This window comes from Hippocampus zosterae, chromosome 14 (genome assembly GCF_025434085.1).
Source record: "Hippocampus zosterae strain Florida chromosome 14, ASM2543408v3, whole genome shotgun sequence".
Taxonomy (NCBI): Eukaryota; Metazoa; Chordata; class Actinopteri; order Syngnathiformes; family Syngnathidae; genus Hippocampus; species Hippocampus zosterae.
The window spans coordinates 22752288-22771052 of NC_067464.1; positions in this window are offsets into that span (position 1 = coordinate 22752288).

Genomic DNA, 18765 nt, shown 5'->3' on the forward strand with positions numbered 1-18765 from the left:
CTCTCACTGTAAAGCCCTGAGTGGGGAGCAGTTCAATTTGATCCCTTGTAATGTCAAGTGCTGGTCTTCCTCGTCTACCTAAAGTATGGAAATAAAAGGATTAAGGAATTCAAGCAAACGAATCACTACGTGTTTTTTATATACTGTATACAGTACAGGCATATAGACACAGATGTACATAAAAGTATATGCAGCTTCAAAACCACGAGCAGCTATTTTCTCTAACCATTTTACTCAAGAAAAAAATAATTCAAACTTATAATTGAATAACTAAAAGATCACTAGTTATTGCTTAAAAGTGTACAGCCATCGCGTTACTTAATAGTCTACTGATTTGCAGGAAAACCACTGGTATAAAACGACGTTTGACAGGGTGATAGAAGGTAAGTCACAGCAAGTCGTCAGTAAAACCCGTGTGTAGTTCGAATAAAAATACATACGAAAAACCAATGACAAAAAATGGTAGCCATTTTACCTGTGTGCAAACGATGTGCCACATGGGAACAAACACGTCCACCATTAGGAGTGGGTCCCGCAATGATGACAGATCGGAGATCTATTGGACTTTGAATCAAACTTTGAATAGTATCAGCGCTAAACTGGTCACTAACTCTTCTTAAATTAGCAATTGAAATGTTTATCGCGCGTGCTTCACTTTCACCGGCAGACCCTTGATGACAGGCACTCTCTATTGCCCTGCACCTTCGCCGAATACGTCTCAGGACACTGTCCGCCATTGTTGTTTTAAAAAACTAAGTGGGCACAGAATTTCCAAAATCATGAGCCCTGACTGGTGGGATGACACTATTTTGAAACGTACAGCCAATAGGATACCGTTACATGTTTTCGTAATCATCCTTATTTGCATTTAATGCAAGTAAGGGGAATGTCACTAGCACTACAAGTGGGCACATTTATGGCCTTACATGTTCACTAGTAAGCGTCAAAATCATCTTACCAGTGAACTAGTGGGCACATTTATGGCCTTAAATGTTCAGTAGTAAGCGTCAAAATTATCTTATTATGGATGGATGGATGGATAGTGAACTAGTGAGCGTTTTGTGGCTTACATGTTCACTAGTAAGCGTCAAAATGACCTTACTAGTAAACTAGTGAGCGTTTTGTGGCTTACATGTTCACTAGTAAGCGTCAAAATGATCTTACTAGTGAACTATTGGGCGTTTTGTGGCTTACATGTTCACTAGTAAGCCTCAAAATGATCTTACTAGTGAACTAGTAGGCGATGTGTGGCTTACATGTCAACTAGTAAGCCTCAAAATGAACTTACTAGTGAACTAGTGGGCACATTTATGGCCTTACATGTTCACTAGTAAGCGTCAAAATGATCTTACTAGTGAACTAGTGGGCGTTTTGTGGCTTACATGTTCACTAGTAAGCGTCAAAATGACCTTACTAGTGAACTAGTGGGCGTTTTGTGGCTTACATGTTCACTAGTAAGCGTCAAAATGATCTTACTAGTGAACGAGTGAGCGTTTTGTGGCTGACATGTTCATAAATAAGCGTCAAAATGATCTTACTAGGGAACTAGTGGGCGTTTTGTGGCTTACATGTTCACTAGTAAGCGTCAAAATTACCTTACTAGTGAACCAGTGAGCGTTTTGTGGCTTACATCTCAACTCGTAAGCCTCAAAATGATCTTACTAGTGAACTAGTGGGCGTTTTATTTGGCTTACATGTTCACTAGTAAGCCTCAAAATGATCTTACTAGTGAACTAGTGGGCACATTTATGGCCTTACATGTTCACTAGTAAGCGTCAAAATGATCTTACTATTGAACTAGTGGGTGTTTTGCGGCTTGCATGTCAACTAGTAAGCCTCAAAATGATCTTACTAGTGAACTAGTGGGCACATTTATGGCCTTACATGTTCACTAGTAAGCCTCAAAATGATCTTACTAATGAACTAGTGGGTGTTTTGTGGCTTACATGTTCACTAGTAAGCGTCAAAATGACCTTACTAGTGAATTGTTGAGCGTTTTGTGGCTTACATGTCAACTAGTAAGCCTCAAAATGATCTTAGGAGTGAACTAGTGGGCGTTTTGCGGCTTACATGTCAACAAGTAAGCCTCAAAATGATCTTACTAATGAACTAGTGGGGGTTTTGTGGCTTACATGTTCACTACTAAGTGTCAAAATGACATTACTAGTGAATTAGTGGGCACATTTATGGCCTTACATGTTCACTAGTAAGCGTCAAAATGATCTTACTAGTGAACTAGTGGGCGTTTTGCGGCTTGCATGTCAACAAGTAAGTCTCAAAATGATCTTACTAATGAACTAGTGGGGGTTTTGTGGCTTACATGTTCACTACTAAGTGTCAAAATGACATTACTAGTGAATTAGTGAGCGTTTTGTGGCTTACATCTCAACTAGTAAGCCTCAAAATGATCTTACTAGTGAACTAGTGGGCGTTTTGTGGCTTACATGTTCACTAGTAAGCCTCAAAATGATCTTACTAGTGAACTAGTGGGCACATTTATGGCCTTACATGTTCACTAGTAAGCGTCAAAATGATCTTACTAGTGAACTAGTGGGCGTTTTGCGGCTTGCATGTCAACTAGTAAGCCTCAAAATGATCTTACGAGTTAACTAGTGGGCGTTTTGCGGCTTACATGTCAACAAATAAGCCTCAAAATGATCTTACTCGTGAACTAGTGGGCGTTTTGTGGCTTACATGTTAACTAGTAAGCGTCAAACTGACCTTACTAGTGAACTAGTGAGCGTTTTGTGGCTTACATGTTCACTAGTAAGCCTCAAAATGATCTTAGGAGTGAGCTAAGGGGCGTTTTGTGGCTTACATGTCAACTAGTAAGCCTCAAAATGATCTTACTAGTGAACTAGTGGGCGTTTTGTGGCTTACATCTTCACTAGTATGCCTCCAAATGAACTTACTAGTGAACTAGTGGGCGTTTTGCGGCTTACATGTCAACTAGCAAGCCTCAAAATGATCTTACTAGTGAACTAGTGGGCGTTTTGTGGCTTACATCTTCACTAGTATGCCTCCAAATGAACTTACTAGTGAACTAGTGGGCGTTTTGCGGCTTACATGTCAACTAGCAAGCCTCAAAATGATCTTACTCGTGAACTAGTGGGCGTTTTGTGGCTTACATGTTAACTAGTAAGCGTCAAACTGACCTTACTAGTGAACTAGTGAGCGTTTTGTGGCTTACATGTTCACTAGTAAGCCTCAAAATGATCTTAGGAGTGAGCTAAGGGGCGTTTTGTGGCTTACATGTCAACTAGTAAGCCTCAAAATGATCTTACTAGTGAACTAGTGGGCGTTTTGTGGCTTACATGTTCACTAGTAAGCGTCAAAATGACCTTACTAGTGAATTGTTGAGCGTTTTGTGGCTTACATGTCAACTAGTAAGCCTCAAAATGATCTTACTAGTGAACTAGTGGGCGTTTTGTGGATTACATGTTCACTAGTAAGTGTCAAAATGACCTTCCTAGTTAACTAGTGTGTGTTTTGTGGCTTACATGTTCACTAGTAGGCGTCAAAATGATCTTACTAGTGAACTAGTGAGCGTTTTGTGGCTGACATGTCAACTAGTAAGCCTCAAAATGATCTTACTAGTGAACTAGTGGGCACATTTATGGCCTTACATATTCACTAGTAAGCGTCAAAATGATCTTACTAGTGAACTAGTGGGCATTTTGCGGCTTGCATGTCAACAAGTAAGCCTCAAAATGATCTTACTAATGAACTAGTGGGCGTTTTGTGGCTTACATTTTCACTAGTAAGCGTCAAAATTACCTTACTAGTGAACTAGTGAGCGTTTTGTGGCTTACATGTTCACTAGTAAGCGTCAAAATGATCTTACCAGTGAACTGGTGGGCGTTTTGCGGCTTACATGTCAACTAGTAAGCCTCAAAATGATCTTACTAATGAACTAGTGGGCATTTTGTGGCTTACATGTCAACCAGTAAGCCTCAAAATGATCTTACTAGTGAACTAGTGGGCACATTTATGGCCTTACATGTTCACTAGTAAGCGTCAAAATGATCTTACTAGTAAACTAGTGGGCACATTTATGGCCTTACATGTTCACTAGTAAGCCTCAAAATGATCTTACTAGTGAACTAGTGGGTTCTTTTGTGGCTTACATGTTCACTAGTAAGCATCACAATGACCTTACTTGTGAACTAGTGAGCGTTTTGTGGCTTACATGTTCACTAGTAAGCGTAAAATTATCTTACTAGTGAACTAGTGGGCGTTTTGTGGCTTACATGTTCATTAGTAAGCCTCAAATGATCTTACTAGTGAACTAGTGGGCGTTTTGTGGCTTACATATCAAATAGTAAGCCTCAAAATGATCTTACTAGTGAACTAGTGGGCACATTTATGGCCTTACATGTTCACTAGTAAGCGTCAAAATGATCTTACTAGTGAACTAGTGGGCACATTTATGGCCTTACATGTTCACTAGTAAGCCTCAAAATGATCTTAGGAGTGAGCTAAGGGGCGTTTTGTGGCTTACATGTCAACTAGTAAGCCTCAAAATGATCTTACTAGTGAACTAGTGGGCGTTTTGTGGCTTACATCTTCACTAGTATGCCTCCAAATGAACTTACTAGTGAACTAGTGGGCGTTTTGCGGCTTACATGTCAACTAGCAAGCCTCAAAATGATCTTACTAGTGAACTAGTGGGCACATTTATGGCCTTACATGTTCACTAGTAAGCGTCAAAATGATCTTACTAGTAAACTAGTGGGCAAGTTTATGGCCTTACATGTTCACTAGTAAGCGTGAAAATGACCTTACTAGTGAACTAGTGACAATTTGTGGCTTACATGTTCACGAGTAAGCGTCAAAATGACCTTACTAGTGAACTAGTGAGCGTTTTGTGGCTTACATGTTCACTAGTAAGCCTCAAAATGATCTTACGAGTGAGCTAAGGGGCGTTTTGTGGCTTACATGTCAACTAGTAAGCCTCAAAATGATCTTACTAGTGAACTAGTGGGCGTTTTGTGGATTACATGTTCACTAGTAAGTGTCAAAATGACCTTCCTAGTTAACTAGTGTGTGTTTTGTGGCTTACATGTTCACTAGTAGGCGTCAAAATGATCTTACTAGTGAACTAGTGAGCGTTTTGTGGCTGACATGTCAACTAGTAAGCCTCAAAATGATCTTACTAGTGAACTAGTGGGCACATTTATGGCCTTACATATTCACTAGTAAGCGTCAAAATGATCTTACTAGTGAACTAGTGGGCATTTTGCGGCTTGCATGTCAACAAGTAAGCCTCAAAATGATCTTACTAATGAACTAGTGGGTGTTTTGTGGCTTACATTTTCACTAGTAAGCGTCAAAATTACCTTACTAGTGAACTAGTGAGCGTTTTGTGGCTTACATGTTCACTAGTAAGCATCTTACTAATGAACTAGTGGGCATTTTGTGGCTTACATGTCAACCAGTAAGCCTCAAAATGATCTTACATGTTCACTAGTAAGGCCAAAATTTATGGCCTTACATGTTCACTAGTAAGCGTGAAAATGATCTTCATCGTGAACTAGTGGGCGTTTTGCGGCTTACATGTCAACTAGTAAGCCTCAAAATGATCTTACGAGTGAGCTAGTGGGCGTTTTGTGGCTTACATGTCAACTAGTAAGCCTCAAAATGATCTTACTAGTGAACTAGTGGACACATTTATGGCCTTACATGTTCACTAGTAAGCCTCAAAATGATCTTACTAGTGAACTAGTGGGCGTTTTGTGGCTTACATGTTCATGAGTAAGCGTCAAAATGATCTTACTAGTGAACTAGTGGGCGTTTTGCGGCTTGCATGTCAACTAGTAAGCCTCAAAATGATCTTACGAGTGAACTATTGGGCGTTTGGCGGCTTACATGTCAACAAGTAAGCCTCAAAATGATCTTACTAATGAACTAGTGGGTGTTTTGTGGCTTACATGTTCACTAGTAAGCGTCAAAATGACCTTACTAGTGAATTAGTGAGCGTTTTGTGGCTTACATGTCAACTAGTAAGCCTCAAAATGATCTTACTAGTGAACTAGTGGTTGTTTTGTGGCTTACATGTTCACTACTAAGCCTCAAAATGATCTTACTAGTGAACTAGTGGGCACATTTATGGCCTTACATGTTCACTAGTAGGCCTCAAAATGATCTTACCAGTGAACTAGTGGGCGTTTTGCGGCTTACATGTCAACTAGTAAGCCTCAAAATGATCTTACTAGTGAACTAGTGGGCGTTTTGTGGCTTACATGTTCACTAGTAAGACTCAAAATGATCTTGCTAGTGAACTAGTGGGCGTTTTGTGGCTTACATGTTCACGAGTAAGGGTCAAAATGATCTTATTAGTGAACTAGTGGGCGTTTTGCGGCTTGCATGTCAACTAGTAAGCCTCAAAATGATCTTACGAGTGAACTAGTGGGCGTTTTGCGGCTTACATGTCAACAAGTAAGCCTCAAAATGATCTTACTAATGAACTAGTGGGCGTTTTGCGGTTTACATGTCAAGTACTAAGCCTCAAAATGACCCTACTAGTGAACTAGTGGGCACATTTATGGCCTTACATGTTCACTAGTAAGCCTCAAAATGATCTTACTAGTGAAGCGTTTTGTGGCTTACATGTTCACTAGTAAGTGTCAAAATGACCTTACTAGTGAACTAGTGAGTGTTTTGTGGCTTACATGTTCACTAGTAGGCGTCAAAATGATCTTACTAGTGAACTAGTGGGCACATTTATGGCCTTACATGTTCACTAGTAAGCCTCAAAATGATCTTACTAGTGAACTAGTGGGCGTTCTGTGGCTTACATGTTCACGGGTAAGCGTCAAAATGATTTTACTAGTGAACTAGTGGCCGTTTTGTGGCTTACATGTTCACTAGTAAGCCTCAAAATGATCTTACTAGTGAACTAGTGGGCGTTTTGTGGCTTACATGTTAACTAGTAAGCGTCAAAATGACCTTACTAGTGAACTAGTGACAATTTGTGGCTTACATGTTCACGAGTAAGCGTCAAAATGACCTTACTAGTGAACTAGTGAGCGTTTTGTGGCTTACATGTTCACTAGTAAGCCTCAAAATGATCTTACGAGTGAGCTAAGGGGCGTTTTGTGGCTTATATGTCAACTAGTAAGCCTCAAAATGATCTTACTAGTGAACTAGTGGGCACATTTATGGCCTTACATGTTCACTACTAAGAGTCAAAATGATCTTACTAGTGAACTAGTGGGCACATTTATGGCCTTACATGTTCACTAGTAAGCGTCAAAATGATCTTACTAGTGAACTAGTGGGCGTTTTGTGGCTTACATGTTCACTAGTAAGCCTCAAAATGATCTTACTAGTGAACTAGTGGGCGTTTTGTGGCTTACATGTCAACTAGTTAGCCTCAAAATGATCTTACTAGTGAACTAGTCGGCACATTTATGGCGTTACATGTTCACTAGTAAGCCTCAAAATGATCTTACCAGTGAACTAGTGGGGGTTTTGCGGCTTATATATCAACTAGTAAGCCTCAAAATGATCTTACTAGTGAACTAGTGGGGATTTTGTGGCTTACATGTCAACTAGTAAGCCTCAAAATAATCTTACCAGTGAACTAGTGGGCACATTTATGGCCTTACATGTTCACCAGTAAGCCTCAAAATGATCTTACCAGTGAACTAGTGGGCGTTTTGTCGTTTACATGTTCACTAGTAAGCGTCAAAATGATCTTACTAGTGAACTACTGGCCGTTTTGCGGCTTACATGTCAATAAGTAAGCCTCAAAATGATCTTACTAATGAACTAGTGGGCGTTTTGTGGCTTACACGTTCACTAGTAAGCGTCAAAATGACCTTACTAGTGAATTAGTGAGCGTTTTGTGGCTTACATGTCAACGAGTAAGCCTCAACATGATCTTACTCGTGAACTAGTGGGCACATTTATGGCCTTACATGTTCACTATTAAGTCAAAATGATCTTACTAGTGAACTAGTGGGCACAATTATGGCCTTACATGTTCACTAGTAAGCGTCAAAATGATCTTACTAGTGAACAAGTGGGCGTTTTGTGGCTTACATCTTCACTAGTAAGCCTCAAAATGATCTTACTAGAGAACTAGTGGGCATTTTGTGGCTTACATGTCAACTAGTAAGCCTCAAAATTATCTTACTAGTGAACTAGTGGACACATTTATGGCCTTACATGTTCACTAGTAAGCCTCAAAATGATCTTACTAGTGAACTAGTGGGCACGTTTATGGCCTTACATGTTCACTAGTAAGCGTGAAAATGATCTTCATCGTGAACTAGTGGGCGTTTTGCGGCTTACATGTCAACTAGTAAGCCTCAAAATGATCTTACGAGTGAGCTAGTGGGCGTTTTGTGGCTTACATGTCAACTAGTAAGCCTCAAAATGATCTTACTAGTGAACTAGTGGACACATTTATGGCCTTACATGTTCACTAGTAAGCCTCAAAATGATCTTACTAGTGAACTAGTGGGCGTTTTGTGGCTTACATGTTCATGAGTAAGCGTCAAAATGATCTTACTAGTGAACTAGTGGGCGTTTTGCGGCTTGCATGTCAACTAGTAAGCCTCAAAATGATCTTACGAGTGAACTATTGGGCGTTTGGCGGCTTACATGTCAACAAGTAAGCCTCAAAATGATCTTACTAATGAACTAGTGGGTGTTTTGTGGCTTACATGTTCACTAGTAAGCGTCAAAATGACCTTACTAGTGAATTAGTGAGCGTTTTGTGGCTTACATGTCAACTAGTAAGCCTCAAAATGATCTTACTAGTGAACTAGTGGTTGTTTTGTGGCTTACATGTTCACTACTAAGCCTCAAAATGATCTTACTAGTGAACTAGTGGGCACATTTATGGCCTTACATGTTCACTAGTAGGCCTCAAAATGATCTTACCAGTGAACTAGTGGGCGTTTTGCGGCTTACATGTCAACTAGTAAGCCTCAAAATGATCTTACTAGTGAACTAGTGGGCGTTTTGTGGCTTACATGTTCACTAGTAAGACTCAAAATGATCTTGCTAGTGAACTAGTGGGCGTTTTGTGGCTTACATCTTCACTCGTTACCCTCAAAATGATCTTACTAGTGAACTAGTGAGCGTTTTGTGGCTTACATGTCAACTAGTAAGCCTCAAAATGATCTTACCAGTGAACTAGTGGGCGTTTTGTGGTTTACATGTTCACTAGTAAGCGTCAAAATGATCTTACTAGTGAACTACTGGCCGTTTTGCGGCTTACATGTCAATAAGTAAGCCTCAAAATGATCTTACTAATGAACTAGTGGGCGTTTTGTGGCTTACACGTTCACTAGTAAGCGTCAAAATGACCTTACTAGTGAATTAGTGAGCGTTTTGTGGCTTACATGTCAACGAGTAAGCCTCAAAATGATCTTACTAGTGAACTAGTGGGCACATTTATGGCCTTACATGTTCACTATTAAGAGTCAAAATGATCTTACTAGTGAACTAGTGGGCACAATTATGGCCTTACATGTTCACTAGTAAGCGTCAAAATGATCTTACTAGTGAACAAGTGGGCGTTTTGTGGCTTACATCTTCACTAGTAAGCCTCAAAATGATCTTACTAGAGAACTAGTGGGCATTTTGTGGCTTACATGTCAACTAGTAAGCCTCAAAATTATCTTACTAGTGAACTAATGGGCACATTTATGGCCTTACATGTTCACTAGTAAGCGTCAAAATGATCTTACTAGTGAACTAGTGGGCACGTTTATGGCCTTACATGTTCACTAGTAAGCGTGAAAATGATCTTCATCGTGAACTTGTGGGCGTTTTGCGGCTTACATGTCAACTAGTAAGCCTCAAAATGATCTTACGAGTGAGCTAGTGGGCGTTTTGTGGCTTACATGTCAACTAGTAAGCCTCAAAATGATCTTACTAGTGAACTAGTGGACACATTTATGGCCTTACATGTTCACTAGTAAGCCTCAAAATGATCTTACTAGTGAACTAGTGGGCGTTTTGTGGCTTACATGTTCATGAGTAAGCGTCAAAATGATCTTACTAGTGAACTAGTGGGCGTTTTGCGGCTTGCATGTCAACTAGTAAGCCTCAAAATGATCTTACGAGTGAACTATTGGGCGTTTGGCGGCTTACATATCAACAAGTAAGCCTCAAAATGATCTTACTAATGAACTAGTGGGTGTTTTGTGGCTTACATGTTCACTAGTAAGCGTCAAAATGACCTTACTAGTGAATTAGTGAGCGTTTTGTGGCTTACATGTCAACTAGTAAGCCTCAAAATGATCTTACTAGTGAACTAGTGGTTGTTTTGTGGCTTACATGTTCACTACTAAGCCTCAAAATGATCTTATAGTGAACTAGTGGGCACATTTATGGCCTTACATATTCACTAGTAGGCCTCAAAATGATCTTACCAGTGAACTAGTGGGCGTTTTGCGGCTTACATGTCAACTAGCAAGCCTCAAAATGATCTTACTAGTGAACTCGTGGGCGTTTTGTGGCTTACATGTTCACTAGTAAGCCTCAAAATGATCTTACGAGTGAACTAGTGGGCACATTTATGGCCTTACATGTTCACTAGTAGGCCTCAAAATGATCTTACCAGTGAACTAGTGGGCGTTTTGCGGCTTACATGTCAACTAGCAAGCCTCAAAATGATCTTACTAGTGAACTAGTGGGCATTTTGTGGCTTACATGTCAACTAGTAAGCCTCAAAATGATCTTACTAGTGAACTAGTGGGCACATTTATGGCCTTTAATGTTCACTAGTAAGCCTCAAAATGATCTTACTAGTGAACTAGTGGGGGTTTTGTGGCTTACATGTTCACGAGTAAGCCTCAAAATGATCTTACGAATGAACTAGTGGGCGTTTTGCGGCTTACATGTCAACAAGTAAGCCTCAAAATGATCTTACTAGTGAACTAGTGGGCACATTTATGGCCTTACATGTTCACTTGTAAGCCTCAAAATGATCTTACTAGTGAACTAGTGGGCGTTTTGTGGCTGACATGTTCACTAGTAAGCGTCACAATGACCTTACTAGTGAACTAGTGAGCGTTTTGTGGCTTCCATGTTCACTAGTAAGTGTCAAAATGACGTTACTAGTGAACTAGTGAGTGTTTTGTGGCTGACATGTTCACTAGTAAGCGTCAAAATGACCTTACTAGTGAACTAGTGACAATTTGTGGCTTACATGTTCACGATTAAGCGTCAAAATGACCTTACTAGTGAACTAGTGAGCGTTTTGTGGCTTACATGTTCACTAGTAAGCCTCAAAATGATCTTACGAGTGAGCTAAGGGGCGTTTTGTGGCTTACATGTCAACTAGTAAGCCTCAAAATGATCTTACTAGTGAACTAGTGGGCGTTTTGTGGCTTACATGTTCACTAGTAAGACTCAAAATGATCTTGCTAGTGAACTAGTGGGCGTTTTGTGGCTTACATCTTCACTCGTTACCCTCAAAATGATCTTACTAGTGAGCTAGTGAGCGTTTTGTGGCTTACATGTCAACTAGTAAGCCTCAAAATGATCTTACTAGTGAACTAGTGGACACATTTATGGCCTTACATGTTCACTAGTAAGCCTCAAAATGATCTTACTAGTGAACTAGTGGGCGTTTTGTGGCTTACATGTTCATGAGTAAGCGTCAAAATGATCTTACTAGTGCACTAGTGGGCGTTTTGCGGCTTGCATGTCAACTAGTAAGCCTCAAAATGATCTTACGAGTGAACTAGTGGGCGTTTGGCGGCTTACATGTCAACAAGTAAGCCTCAAAATGATCTTACTAATGAACTAGTGGGTGTTTTGTGGCTTACATGTTCACTAGTAAGCGTCAAAATGACCTTACTAGTGAATTAGTGAGCGTTCTGTGGCTTACATGTCAACTAGTAAGCCTCAAAATGATCTTACTAGTGAACTAGTGGTTGTTTTGTGGCTTACATGTTCACTAGTAAGCCTCAAAATGATCTTACTAGTGAACTAGTGGGCACATTTATGGCCTTACATGTTCACTAGTAAGCGTCAAAATGATCTTACTAGTGAACTAGTGGGCATTTTGTGGCTTACATGTCAACTAGTAAGCCTCAAAATGATCTTACTAGTGAACTAGTGGGCGTTTTGTGGCTTACATGTTCACTAGTAAGTGTCAAAATGACCTTACTAGTTAACTAGTGAGTGTTTTGTGGCTTACATGTTCACTAGTAAGCGTCAAAATGATCTTACTAGTGAACTAGTGGGCGTTTTGTGGCTTACATGTTCACGAGTAAGCGTCAAAATGATCTTACTAGTGAACTAGTGGGCGTTTTGCGGCTTACATGTCAACTACTAAGCCTCACAATGATCTTACTAGTGAACTAGTGGGCATTTTGTGGATTACATGTCAACTACTAAGCCTCAAAATGATCTTACTAGTGAACTAGTGGGCACATTTATGGCCTTACATGTTCACTTGTAAGCCTCAAAATGATCTTACTAGTGAACTAATGAGCGTTTTGTGGCTTACATGTTCACTAGTAAGTGTCAAAATGACCTTACTGGTGAACTAGTGAGTGTTTTGTGGCTTACATGTTCACTAGTAAGCCTAAAAATGATCTTACCAGTGAACTAGTGGGCGTTTTGTGGCTTACATGTTCACTAGTAAGCCTCAAAATGATCTTACTAATGAACTAGTGGGTGTTTTGTGGCTTACATGTTCACTAGTAAGCGTCAAAATGACCTTACTAGTGAATTAGTGAGCGTTTTGTGGCTTACATGTCAACTAGTAAGCCTCAAAATGATCTTACTAGTGAACTAGTGGTTGTTTTGTGGCTTACATGTTCACTACTAAGCCTCAAAATGATCTTACTAGTGAACTAGTGGGCACATTTATGGCCTTACATGTTCACTAGTAGGCCTCAAAATGATCTTACCAGTGAACTAGTGGGCGTTTTGCGGCTTACATGTCAACTAGTAAGCCTCAAAATGATCTTACTAGTGAACTAGTGGGCGTTTTGTGGCTTACATGTTCACTAGTAAGACTCAAAATGATCTTGCTAGTGAACTAGTGGGCGTTTTGTGGCTTACATCTTCACTCGTTACCCTCAAAATGATCTTACTAGTGAACTAGTGAGCGTTTTGTGGCTTACATGTCAACTAGTAAGCCTCAAAATGATCTTACCAGTGAACTAGTGGGCGTTTTGTGGTTTACATGTTCACTAGTAAGCGTCAAAATGATCTTACTAGTGAACTACTGGCCGTTTTGCGGCTTACATGTCAATAAGTAAGCCTCAAAATGATCTTACTAATGAACTAGTGGGCGTTTTGTGGCTTACACGTTCACTAGTAAGCGTCAAAATGACCTTACTAGTGAATTAGTGAGCGTTTTGTGGCTTACATGTCAACGAGTAAGCCTCAAAATGATCTTACTAGTGAACTAGTGGGCACATTTATGGCCTTACATGTTCACTATTAAGAGTCAAAATGATCTTACTAGTGAACTAGTGGGCACAATTATGGCCTTACATGTTCAATAGTAAGCGTCAAAATGATCTTACTAGTGAACAAGTGGGCGTTTTGTGGCTTACATCTTCACTAGTAAGCCTCAAAATGATCTTACTAGAGAACTAGTGGGCATTTTGTGGCTTACATGTCAACTAGTAAGCCTCAAAATTATCTTACTAGTGAACTAATGGGCACATTTATGGCCTTACATGTTCACTAGTAAGCGTCAAAATGATCTTACTAGTGAACTAGTGGGCACGTTTATGGCCTTACATGTTCACTAGTAAGCGTGAAAATGATCTTCATCGTGAACTTGTGGGCGTTTTGCGGCTTACATGTCAACTAGTAAGCCTCAAAATGATCTTACGAGTGAGCTAGTGGGCGTTTTGTGGCTTACATGTCAACTAGTAAGCCTCAAAATGATCTTACTAGTGAACTAGTGGACACATTTATGGCCTTACATGTTCACTAGTAAGCCTCAAAATGATCTTACTAGTGAACTAGTGGGCGTTTTGTGGCTTACATGTTCATGAGTAAGCGTCAAAATGATCTTACTAGTGAACTAGTGGGCGTTTTGCGGCTTGCATGTCAACTAGTAAGCCTCAAAATGATCTTACGAGTGAACTATTGGGCGTTTGGCGGCTTACATATCAACAAGTAAGCCTCAAAATGATCTTACTAATGAACTAGTGGGTGTTTTGTGGCTTACATGTTCACTAGTAAGCGTCAAAATGACCTTACTAGTGAATTAGTGAGCGTTTTGTGGCTTACATGTCAACTAGTAAGCCTCAAAATGATCTTACTAGTGAACTAGTGGTTGTTTTGTGGCTTACATGTTCACTACTAAGCCTCAAAATGATCTTATAGTGAACTAGTGGGCACATTTATGGCCTTACATGTTCACTAGTAGGCCTCAAAATGATCTTACCAGTGAACTAGTGGGCGTTTTGCGGCTTACATGTCAACTAGCAAGCCTCAAAATGATCTTACTAGTGAACTCGTGGGCGTTTTGTGGCTTACATGTTCACTAGTAAGCCTCAAAATGATCTTACGAGTGAACTAGTGGGCACATTTATGGCCTTACATGTTCACTAGTAGGCCTCAAAATGATCTTACCAGTGAACTAGTGGGCGTTTTGCGGCTTACATGTCAACTAGCAAGCCTCAAAATGATCTTACTAGTGAACTAGTGGGCATTTTGTGGCTTACATGTCAACTAGTAAGCCTCAAAATGATCTTACTAGTGAACTAGTGGGCACATTTATGGCCTTTAATGTTCACTAGTAAGCCTCAAAATGATCTTACTAGTGAACTAGTGGTTGTTTTGTGGCTTACATGTTCACTACTAAGCCTCAAAATGATCTTACTAGTGAACTAGTGGGCACATTTATGGCCTTACATGTTCACTAGTAGGCCTCAAAATGATCTTACCAGTGAACTAGTGGGCGTTTTGCGGCTTACATGTCAACTAGTAAGCCTCAAAATGATCTTACTAGTGAACTAGTGGGCGTTTTGTGGCTTACATGTTCACTAGTAAGACTCAAAATGATCTTGCTAGTGAACTAGTGGGCGTTTTGTGGCTTACATCTTCACTCGTTACCCTCAAAATGATCTTACTAGTGAACTAGTGAGCGTTTTGTGGCTTACATGTCAACTAGTAAGCCTCAAAATGATCTTACCAGTGAAGTAGTGGGCGTTTTGTGGTTTACATGTTCACTAGTAAGCGTCAAAATGATCTTACTAGTGAACTACTGGCCGTTTTGCGGCTTACATGTCAATAAGTAAGCCTCAAAATGATCTTACTAATGAACTAGTGGGCGTTTTGTGGCTTACACGTTCACTAGTAAGCGTCAAAATGACCTTACTAGTGAATTAGTGAGCGTTTTGTGGCTTACATGTCAACGAGTAAGCCTCAAAATGATCTTACTAGTGAACTAGTGGGCACATTTATGGCCTTACATGTTCACTATTAAGAGTCAAAATGATCTTACTAGTGAACTAGTGGGCACAATTATGGCCTTACATGTTCACTAGTAAGCGTCAAAATGATCTTACTAGTGAACAAGTGGGCGTTTTGTGGCTTACATCTTCACTAGTAAGCCTCAAAATGATCTTACTAGAGAACTAGTGGGCATTTTGTGGCTTACATGTCAACTAGTAAGCCTCAAAATTATCTTACTAGTGAACTAATGGGCACATTTATGGCCTTACATGTTCACTAGTAAGCGTCAAAATGATCTTACTAGTGAACTAGTGGGCACGTTTATGGCCTTACATGTTCACTAGTAAGCGTGAAAATGATCTTCATCGTGAACTTGTGGGCGTTTTGCGGCTTACATGTCAACTAGTAAGCCTCAAAATGATCTTACTAGTGAACTAGTGGACACATTTATGGCCTTACATGTTCACTAGTAAGCCTCAAAATGATCTTACTAGTGAACTAGTGGGCGTTTTGTGGCTTACATGTTCATGAGTAAGCGTCAAAATGATCTTACTAGTGAACTAGTGGGCGTTTTGCGGCTTGCATGTCAACTAGTAAGCCTCAAAATGATCTTACGAGTGAACTATTGGGCGTTTGGCGGCTTACATATCAACAAGTAAGCCTCAAAATGATCTTACTAATGAACTAGTGGGTGTTTTGTGGCTTACATGTTCACTAGTAAGCGTCAAAATGACCTTACTAGTGAATTAGTGAGCGTTTTGTGGCTTACATGTCAACTAGTAAGCCTCAAAATGATCTTACTAGTGAACTAGTGGTTGTTTTGTGGCTTACATGTTCACTACTAAGCCTCAAAATGATCTTATAGTGAACTAGTGGGCACATTTATGGCCTTACATGTTCACTAGTAGGCCTCAAAATGATCTTACCAGTGAACTAGTGGGCGTTTTGCGGCTTACATGTCAACTAGCAAGCCTCAAAATGATCTTACTAGTGAACTCGTGGGCGTTTTGTGGCTTACATGTTCACTAGTAAGCCTCAAAATGATCTTACGAGTGAACTAGTGGGCACATTTATGGCCTTACATGTTCACTAGTAGGCCTCAAAATGATCTTACCAGTGAACTAGTGGGCGTTTTGCGGCTTACATGTCAACTAGCAAGCCTCAAAATGATCTTACTAGTGAACTAGTGGGCATTTTGTGGCTTACATGTCAACTAGTAAGCCTCAAAATGATCTTACTAGTGAACTAGTGGGCACATTTATGGCCTTTAATGTTCACTAGTAAGCCTCAAAATGATCTTACTAGTGAACTAGTGGGGGTTTTGTGGCTTACATGTTCACGAGTAAGCCTCAAAATGATCTTACGAATGAACTAGTGGGCGTTTTGCGGCTTACATGTCAACAAGTAAGCCTCAAAATGATCTTACTAGTGAACTAGTGGGCACATTTATGGCCTTACATGTTCACTTGTAAGCCTCAAAATGATCTTACTAGTGAACTAGTGGGCGTTTTGTGGCTGACATGTTCACTAGTAAGCGTCACAATGACCTTACTAGTGAACTAGTGAGTGTTTTGTGGCTGACATGTTCACTAGTAAGCGTCAAAATGACCTTACTAGTGAACTAGTGACAATTTGTGGCTTACATGTTCACGAGTAAGCGTCAAAATGACCTTACTAGTGAACTAGTGAGCGTTTTGTGGCTTACATGTTCACTAGTAAGCCTCAAAATGATCTTACGAGTGAGCGAAGGGGCGTTTTGTGGCTTACATGTCAACTAGTAAGCCTCAAAATGATCTTACTAGTGAACTAGTGGGCGTTTTGTGGCTTACATGTTCACTAGTAAGACTCAAAATGATCTTGCTAGTGAAGTAGTGGGCGTTTTGTGGCTTACATCTTCACTCGTTACCCTCAAAATGATCTTACTAGTGAACTAGTGAGCGTTTTGTGGCTTACATCTTCACTCGTTACCCTCAAAATGATCTTACTAGTGAACTAGTGGGCGTTTTGTTGCTTACATGTTCATGAGTAAGCGTCAAAATGATCTTACTAGTGCACTAGTGGGCGTTTTGCGGCTTGCATGTCAACTAGTAAGCCTCAAAATGATCTTACGAGTGAACTAGTGGGCGTTTGGCGGCTTACATGTCAACAAGTAAGCCTCAAAATGATCTTACTAATGAACTAGTGGGTGTTTTGTGGCTTACATGTTCACTAGTAAGTGTCAAAATGACCTTACTAGTGAATTAGTGAGCGTTCTGTGGCTTACATGTCAACTAGTAAGCCTCAAAATGATCTTACTAGTGAACTAGTGGTTGCTTTGTGGCTTACATGTTCACTAGTAAGCCTCAAAATGATCTTACTAGTGAACTAGTGGGCACATTTATGGCCTTACATGTTCACTAGTAAGCGTCAAAATGATCTTACTAGTGAACTAGTGGGCATTTTGTGGCTTACATGTCAACTAGTAAGCCTCAAAATGATCTTACTAGTGAACTAGTGGGCGTTTTGTGGCTTACATGTTCACTAGTAAGTGTCAAAATGACCTTACTAGTTAACTAGTGAGTGTTTTGTGGCTTACATGTTCACTAGTAGGCGTCAAAATGATCTTACTAGTGAACTAGTGGGCGTTTTGTGGCTTACATGTTCACGAGTAAGCCTCAAAATGATCTTACTAGTGAACTAGTGGGCACATTTATGGCCTTACATGTTCACTAGTAAGCCTCAAAATGATCTTACTAGTGAACTAGTGGGCACATTTACGGCCTTACATGTTCACTAGTAAGCCTCAAAATGATCTTACTAGTGAACTAGTGGGCATTTTGTGGCTTACATGTCAACTAGTAAGCCTCAAAATGATCTTACTAGTGAACTAGTGAGCGTTTTGTGGCTTACATGTTCACTAGTAAGCCTCAAAATGATCTTACTAGTGAACTAGTGGGCACATTTATGGCCTTACATGTTCACTAGTAAGCCTCAAAATGATCTTACTAGTGAACTAGTGGGCGTTTTGTGGCTTACATGTTCACTAGTAAGTGTCAAAATGACCTTACTAGTTAACTAGTGAGTGTTTTGTGGCTTACATGTTCACTAGTAGGCGTCAAAATGATCTTACTAGTGAACTAGTGAGCGTTTTGTGGCTTACATGTTCACTAGTAAGCCTCAAAATGATCTTACTAGTGAACTAGTGGGCACATTTATGGCCTTACATGTTCACTAGTAAGCCTCAAAATGATCTTACTAGTGAACTAGTGGGCACATTTACGGCCTTACATGTTCACTAGTAAGCCTCAAAATGATCTTACTAGTGAACTAGTGGGCATTTTGTGGCTTACATGTCAACTAGTAAGCCTCAAAATGATCTTACTAGTGAAC